Raw genomic sequence first — 9,197 nt, forward strand, 5'->3', positions numbered from 1 at the left:
TGGACGGGCCCTGCGTGGATTGGTATACTGTTAATTTCATTTCCTTAGCAGTTTTTTTTGAATTTGAATAGAATGCATAGTGTTTAGTGTTATTTCCATGTTTATGACTTTGTCGATTTGATTAGAAATTCTCACAAATGGTATTTATAGTGATAGCTTGAAGATTTTATCGTTAGATCATTGAACCATATCTTGTAAGAGATTTGATCCATCGTTATATTTTAAAGCATCTCCATAGACTCTGTTTTCATGCATTTAAACTTTAGTGTGCTTTTGATTTTTCATGAATGCTTAAGTGTTAACTAGACAGAGCTTTTGTGCATAGCATCCTTGTAAGAGGATTAAAATCTCAGTCTAGCAATACGCTATATCCTTAGGACAGTTAGATAAGTTAGGTGATCTGAGTGTTAAGGTGAGAGGAAACATATCTTAACCTTATGTAAAGGAGTACTGTAACCTATCACAATAAACACTTAGTTAGGAATCCTTTATGTCTATAGACTTTAGACACATGCCTCGAAGTTTACTTACCCTGGTTGATAATAAATCTAGTCTAATCTAGCACCCTAGATTGGCCACTACATTTTGGCGCCGTTGCCGGGGAGGTGTAGTTAGAGGATTTCGAAAAAAAAAAATCAAAAAAAAAAAAAAACCACAACATAGATTTAATTATCATTTTAGAAGTCATGTTTGCTTATGCCTAGATCTAGAGATAATAAAGGTAGATTCATAAAAACCCCCCATCCAAAAACTAACCTACCATCAGGAGCAAGCCCTTTAGAAAACGTTGAACACACAACATCAGCTAAGGAAGTCACCATACAAAAATTAGAGGATAAACAGAAATCAGGGCAAAGACTCACACTCATCGAGAGGTAAATTCTATTAGCACACAAATCACAGAAGAAACATTTCCCTGAATCCTCTATAAAAGGAGTAAGTAGCACCGTAACTCAACAATCTTTCCTTGAACTTCTCTTTGAAACAAGTGACACTGAACAAGAAATTAAATCAATAGAGGAACCTATCAAAATGGCTGAAGAAGGACATGGATCAGAAAGAGGACCACCAAATCAAGGTCAAGAGGAAGAGTCAACCTTTAAATTTCCTATCCAAGAACCAGAAGATTATGACGAAATAAAAATAAAAAACATACCTCCATCTGTGCTACCAAACTTTTATGGCATGGCTTCAGAAGACCCAGATTCATTCTTGTTTGAGTTTGACATTGTATGTCGAACATATGGTTACACAGATGATTCCCATAGGCTTAGACTCTTCCTAGCAACATTAAAAGCATCAGCATTAAGATGGTTCATGGGGTTTGGTGAACATGTGATAACTGATTGGGATGGCATGAGAAGAATATTCTTAAAGAAATACCAACCTTATTGTAGATCGAAAGATTCCAAAGATCATATCTTTAGGATGAACCAACAAGAGGATGAAAATTTAGAGGAGTACTTAGAGCGGTTTTTTTACAATTTACAAAAATCAAAACACAGAACCATGCCTCTTGATCTGATTCGAACAATATTTTTGAAGAGAATTCGAGAGGAATACTTAGATGATCTTAATTTGATGGGCAAAGGTGATATTTCCACTTTACCTTTTGAAGGAATTGCTGAGTTATGTGAAAAGTATTCTAGGAGCAAAGCCAAAATTGGAAAGAGAACCATATCATCCAAAGCCACAAAATCTGCTTCAGCAAGTGTCACAAGGGCTAAAATAGGGAACCTGTTAGAAGAATTCAAAACAGATCTATTAAGTACCTTAGGAACTCAAATTGACACTCTAAAAGCCAAGAAGAGACAAGAAGAGGAAGATCAAATAATGGTTGTCTTTTGTTCAAAGTGCCGGAAGAAACATGCCTTGAAAGACTGTCCATTAGAAAACATTCAAGTCTGTGCCTTTTGTACTGAAAATCATGATATATTTCATTGCTCTAAAGTCAAGGTTTTGCAGAATTGTAATGTGGCAGCTAATACAGATATGGAGAATGTGTATTTTATGGGCGCAAAGAGACCATGGCAGCCAAGACCTCCACCTCAAGGTATGTTCCCAAACCAGAATTTACAATTTCCTGCACATGATCAGATGTATGCTCAGAATTCGTGGAATGTACCCATGCCATGGCAGCACCACAATTACCCACAACAACAATGGAGACCATATCAACAATACTCTCAACATTATCAATCATATCCTCAACCATATCAGCAATATCCTCAGTAGCAAGTTGTCTACCCACATCAACCTCAACCCACTCAACAAGAATTACCTGCTCCTCCACCAATAAATCCACCACAATTACAACTTCCATCTAACCCACAACCTCCTAGACCTACTCAAATCCTTGCTCAACCTGTACCAAATCCAAATAACAGAGCAGAGAGACCAGCTTACAATGTAGATGAGGGACCCTCATATCCCACATTACCCTTGCAAAATATCAATTTGAGGTTTGGAAAGATACTTCATAAAGAATTTCCAGCAGCTGATAAACAAGAAGAAAACGAAGAAAATGAAAGTGAAACCCCAATTCAAAAGAAACAAAATGATGACATCAAAAATAAACAAATGCAACCGTTGCATCCACCACCTTTTCCAGACAGATTGGTCCAAACAAAACTTCCCATGTCTATACCACAGTTTTATGTTTTAGATGAGCTAAAGAATGTCTATATAAAAATTCCACTACTACAAGCCATAAAAGACATTCCCATATATACTAAAGCCATCAAAGAACTATGCCTTAAAAAGCCTACTAGGAAAAGAGTTGATCCACAAACCATTCATGTTATTGGACATTTAGCTGGCCTTATGAAAAACACTATTTCAATGGAAAAGTATGTTGATCCTGGTATTCCCAGAGTCACTACAATCATTAACAACATACATATTCCAAACACCTTAATTGACCTTGGGGCCGCAATAAATGTGATGACTCTTGAAACCATGAAAACACTCTAGCTCACAAACTTGCAGCACACAACAATTGTTCTAGCACTCGCTGATAGGTCTAAAGTGATTCCTGAAGGGATTTTGGAGGACATAATTGTTTCACTGGACTCTCGGGAGTATCCAGTGGAATTTTTAGTTCTTCAGCCAAAATCCAATTTAGGAGGACACCCTATCATCCTTGGTAGACCATGGTTAGCAACTACTAATGCATTCATAGGATGTCGATCGGGTAATATGATCATTTCACGAGGAACTGAAAGAAAACAACTCACTCTTTACCCATCAGCACAATCACCAGCAGTAGCACATAATTTATGGCTTGACGATAAATACAATGACAAAGAAGAAGTTCAATATGTTTTTAGCATCAACCAAATCTATGATTTTCAAGAACATAATAATGATGATTTGGTAGAATTTTTCCTTTCTCAACCTGATGTTTCCAAAGATTTGAGAAATGACCAATATCATGCTGCAGATGAACTTTTGGCACAAAATTTTCAGGAAACATGCACCATTCAATATTTACAAACAACATTTCAGAACATTTTTCCCATTCAATCTATCACAAACACACAGAGCAAGACCATAGAGATTAGTCCAGGAAAAACTTTGAATATCGGCACTCACCTAGACTCATCTCAGGAGGAAAAATTGATTCAATTATTGAGAAAATACCAGAAAGCATTTGCTTGGGACTACACCGATATGCACAGAATTCACCCTGAAACATGCACTCACCATATTTATACGGATAGTAATATCAAACCAGTGAGGCAACTGCAGAGACGAATGAATCCCATGCTTCAAGATATTGTTAGAGAGGAATTACAAAAACTGTTGAAAGTCAATTTTATCTATCCTATCTCTGACAGTCAGTGGGTATCCCCATTGGTAGTAGTCCTCAAGAAAAATGGTAAGTGGCGGATTTGTGTTGATTACCGACAATTGAACAAAGCAACGCTCAAAGATTATTTCCCACTACCATTTATTGACCAAGTGCTAGACACATTAGCTGGGAAATCATCATTCTCTTTTCTTAATGGTTTCAGTGGCTACAACCAGATTAGGATAGCCTTATAGGACCAGGACAAAACCACTTTTACTTGTCCTTGGGGCACTTATGCTTATAATGTTTTACCATTTGGACTTTGCAATGCTCCAGCTACATTTCAGAGAGATGTATTAGCTATTTTTGCTGATTTAGTTCATGATTGTGTTGAAGTTTACATGGATGATTTTTCAGTGTATGGTAATTCATTTGAGCATGCATTAGAGAATCTTGAAAAAGTTTTGAAAATATGTATTGAAGCTAATCTGTCCCTGAGCAATGAAAAGTGTTTTATGATGTTAACTGAGGGGATAGTATTAGGCCACTATATTTCTTTTCAAGGCATTAAAGTTGATCCATCAAAAATCCAGATCATTGCCAATTTGTCAATTCCGAAGACTCAAAAAGAGGTAAGAAGTTTCCTTGGGTATGCAAGCTATTACAAAAGGTTTATTGAACATTTTAGTAAAATAGCTTCACCTCTGTTTAAACTTCTAGCAAAAGATACACCTTTGAACTGGAATGAGAATTGTCAGCAAGCATTTGAAACACTCAAAGAAAAGTTATCAACCACACCAGTCTTAAAAGGACCTAACTGGAACCTACCATTTCACATCTTTACAGATGCATCTGATACTGCAGTAGGTGCCTCATTAGGCCAAAAAGAGGAGTCTTGTCATTATGCCATCTATTTCATTAGCAAAAATCTAACACCTGCAGAATTAAACTACACAGTCACAGAAAAAGAAATGCTTGCCATCATACATGTTGTGAATAAATTCCAATATTATATAACTGGTTATGAGGTTTTTGTACATACTGACCATTCTGCCATTAAGCATTTAATGAATAAACCAGTAACTAGTGGCAAAGTTACCAGATGGTTGTTATTGTTATAGGAATTTAACATCACAGTGTTAGATAGACCAGGTAAGGAGAATCAGGTGGCAGATTTTCTTTCTAGACTGCAAAATCAAGGTGAGGTTGTTCCGGTTGAAGATTCTTTTCCAGATGAAAATTTATTTGCAATTTCAATAGTGAATCCTTGGTATGCTGACTTGGCCAATTATTTGTCCACAGGAAGAACACCTCCATACTTTACTCCAAAGGAAAAGAAGAGGCTAGTCAAACAAAATGCTCGATACTCATGGGTTAATGGCGATTTATTTTACACTGGTTATGATATGATTATTACACGATGTGTAAGAAATGATGAAATAATTGATATTTTAAAATCTTGCCATGATGAACCGTGTGGTGGGCATTTTGCAACTAAACGAACAGCATTCAAGATTCTTAGTCTTGGATACTACTGGCCATCTATTTTTAAGGATTCCAAGAAGTACGTGAAGGGTTGTGATAGCTGTCAAAGAATGGGTAGGCCAACAGCTACAGATGAGATGCCACTTCAGCCTCAAGTACACCTAGAGCCATTTGAAAAATGGGCTCTAGATTTCATAGGACCCATTAATCCAACCTCTAATGGTAAGAAGTACATCGTTAAGGACATCACAGTAAAATATCAAATCAAGCACAGAAGAAGTACACCTTACCATCCATAAGCCAATGGCCAGGTGGAATCCACAAATAAAACATTGGAAGGAATTATCACTAAGACCGTAGCAATGAAAAGAAAGAATTGGGAGGAGAAGCTCAAAGATGCACTCTGGGCTTATAGAATCACGTGGAAGAATACTATAGGATTTACACCATATCAGTTGGTGTATGGCAAAGAGGTAATGCTTCCTATTGAATTTCAAATACACACTTATAAGATGGCTGCAGATTTGGGAATTGATCTTAATGAAGCACAACAAGAAATAATTCAGCAGTTGAACCAGCTGGATGAAATGCGGCAGCAAGTAGAGGAGACAACACTCCTCATGGAGAAACAAAGAAAGCAGTGGCACGATGCACATATCAAAAAGAAACAGTTCAAAGAAGGAGACTGGGCTTTACTCTTTGACTCTAAATTCAAAGATCATAAAGCCAAATTTACCACACATTGGATGGGCCCATATGAAATAGTTCAAGTTTATGAGAATGGATCAGTCCAGCTTATTACCATTGATGGAGAACGTAACCCCTTTCTTTTCAATGGCCATAGGTTGAAACTCTATCATAAGCCCATCACCAAGGAAGATTTTCTTCAAACTGTATCTCAGCAAAGGGAGGTTGAGATATTACAGCCTTCAGCTATAGTATCTCTACCTTAGTTCATTTCATTTCAATTTAGAAAAAAAAATATATATATATATATATATATATATATATATATTAATTAATAAATTAATTAAAAAAATAAAAGTTAAAAAAAAATAATAATAATGGTTTAGATGTGAAAACCAGACTTTGGCACACTCTAACCCAGAATTCTTACTTGAAACCCAATTCTTTGGCTGGTAAGAATTCCTTTTCTTTTTGTTCCATGTTTGATTCATCGTGTTGGGTCCCTATAATACTAGTGATTACCCCATTACTATTATAGTTATACCCCTTATTTATATTGTTGTGCCCCTATTACCCCCATATTGTTATTTTTGTGCCCCATAGAATCCCTCTATTGTTATTTTTGTGGCTTTATATTATTATTGTTAGGTCGGCTGGATTATATTGTGACTCCTTAGACTCCTATATATAGAAAGGAGGATTTGTCATTCGAATCATCCAAGAATTGTTCATTTATGTAATGTAAAGGAGGTTGCCCCCTTGAAGAGGCTGAATTCTAAGGCGTTGATCTATCTTTTCTATCTTTTCTTGAACTGGTTTCATAACATTTGGTATCAGAGCTTTGGATTCTAGGGTTTTGCTGCTCCAAATAGGTCATCGTGGCATTTTCGCTATAAATTCTTTTCTGTGATGTTTCAGAAGTCGCAAAAAAAACCCATTTGAGAAGAAATCGCACTAAACCTTGGGTCCGAATTTCAGAGCTTTTCGCATGATATTTTCGGAGATATGATCTGAGGAAGTTGGTCTTTTTGCAGACTCCTGAATTACATTCAAAACAGGTGACCTGGGGAAAATTATCATAACTTTCTCTCTGGGAATCAGATTGAAATTTCGTAAGAAGGTACAGAAAGAGGACGGATTGTAGTTTCTTTTATATCTTTTTCAGAATCAAATATCGAAAATTGTATACGGGGCACTTCATACAACTTCGCTCTTCTGGAAAGGTCTATAATCAGGTCATCTTGGGAGATTGTGCATAACTCTTTCTTGGAGAATCCAATTTGGATCAGATTGGTGGCATTGGAAAGAGGACACAGAGAGCTACTACAGGTCACAAATTCAGAACTAGATGATTGGAAAGTACAGAGATACATCAGAGGCAATATCGAGCTCCTACAAAGTGAAAAAAGGTGTGTAGATTTTTTTAAATTTTTGCTTAAGCTTGGTTTGAAAATTTATTTTGAAGGAATTCAAAGGGCATAGTAGAGAATTATTATTGGTAACTGATGCCCTGAGGAAAGAAAATGCAAACACCTAGTAAGGAACCTGAAAGCTCTAGCATGACTCATGAAGAAGAGGAAGAAATGCTACATGATATATCAAAATTACAAGAACAAGTGCAACAAATCTCACGCTCACAAAAGTTAACAGATGCTAAGATAAATGGCGTGGAAGCTAAGATGGACAATTTGAAGATAGATTTGAACACAAATTTGAAGACAGGCATGGCAGATTTGAAGACAGATTTGACAAATTTTCTACAAGAAATACTTACTAATGGTGAAAAGGTAGTAAAGGAAACTCATGATGAGAACAAAAGAAATGTTAATCATGATTCCATAGACGCTAATGTTGGATCGAAGAATCACCATATTCCAAAAATCGATATGAGGAAGTTTGATGGCAAGGATCCCGCCACATGGATATTACAGATGGAGCAATTTTTCGATCTCAATAATGTGCAAAACGCACAAAAGGTACGTATGGCAACTGTATATTTGGAACCAAATCAGTTTGTATGGTATCAATGGCTTTGTTCTCGTAAACAATTTATCACTTGGGCAATTTTTACGGAAGAATTGATAGCACATTATGAGGATACAAAAAGCAACACTTTTTTTAGCCAATTGATAAGTCTCAAACAAAAGGGTTCAATAATGGAGCACATTGAGGAGTTCCAAAAATTGAACATAAGGGTAAAATATATTCCAGAGGAGAATAGGATTGATGTGTTCATAGGGTCTTTAAAGGATAATATCCAACATGATGTTCGCCTTTGGGAACCTGATTCATTAGAGAAGGCATTCAGGTTAGCAAGAAAAATGGAAAGCAAAATTATGGCAACTAGGAAGCATACCACTCACAACTATAAAGACGGAAGTGTTGTTGCCCCTAGTCTTCCACAACCTACAAGGTTGACACCACAACAATTGGAAGAAAAAAGAGAAAAAGGGCTTTGTTACAATTGTGATAGCAAATACACAAAAGGTCATAAGTGTGCTGAGAAGAAATTATTCTACATAGATTGTGAAGAGGAAGAAGAAAAGGAGCAAGAAAGGTCAAAAGAAGAGGATATATTCCAGGAACAAAGCCTAGATGAAGAACAAATAAATCCGACCATATCTTGTAATGCATTGGCGGGAATTACCACTCCTCAAACCATCAAGATAGAAGGACAAATCAAGAAGAAAAAGGTAATAGTGTTGATTGATTCAGGAAGCACCCACAATTTCATTAATTGTCGGGTAGCAAAAGAATTGAATTGCTTCCTATATCCGGCACCAGAGTGTCAAGTGATGATTGCAAATGGAGGAACAATAAATTGCTCTGGAAAGTGCCATAATATCAAGCTATCCCTGGGAGAATATGTATTGACTAGCCCAATGCTTTCCATTCCAATGGGAGGTGCGATGTTGTACTAGGAGTCCAATGGCTACAATCCTTGGGTACAATAGCTTTTAATTTTCAAGAACTTTTCATAAAATTTTCTGCGGAAGGAAAGGAAATTGAATTAAGGGGTATTGCAGGGAAACCAGGAAAGATAATCAGCTCTAATGGCATGACTAAGCTTCTAAAAAAGGAGCAAAGAGGTGTAATTGCACAATTATGTTCACTAGATGTTTCCACATTGGAATCATCTATTTCTCCAGATCTCTAAAAAGTCCTGGACAATCATTCCAAGGTATTTGAGACTCCCAAAGGTCTCCCACCTATGCGTGATCATGATCATGCT

Source organism: Pinus tabuliformis, chromosome 7, assembly GCF_031772625.1.
Source record: "Pinus tabuliformis cultivar Carrire ecotype Pingquan chromosome 7, CPIR1, whole genome shotgun sequence".
NCBI lineage: Eukaryota > Viridiplantae > Streptophyta > Pinopsida > Pinales > Pinaceae > Pinus > Pinus tabuliformis.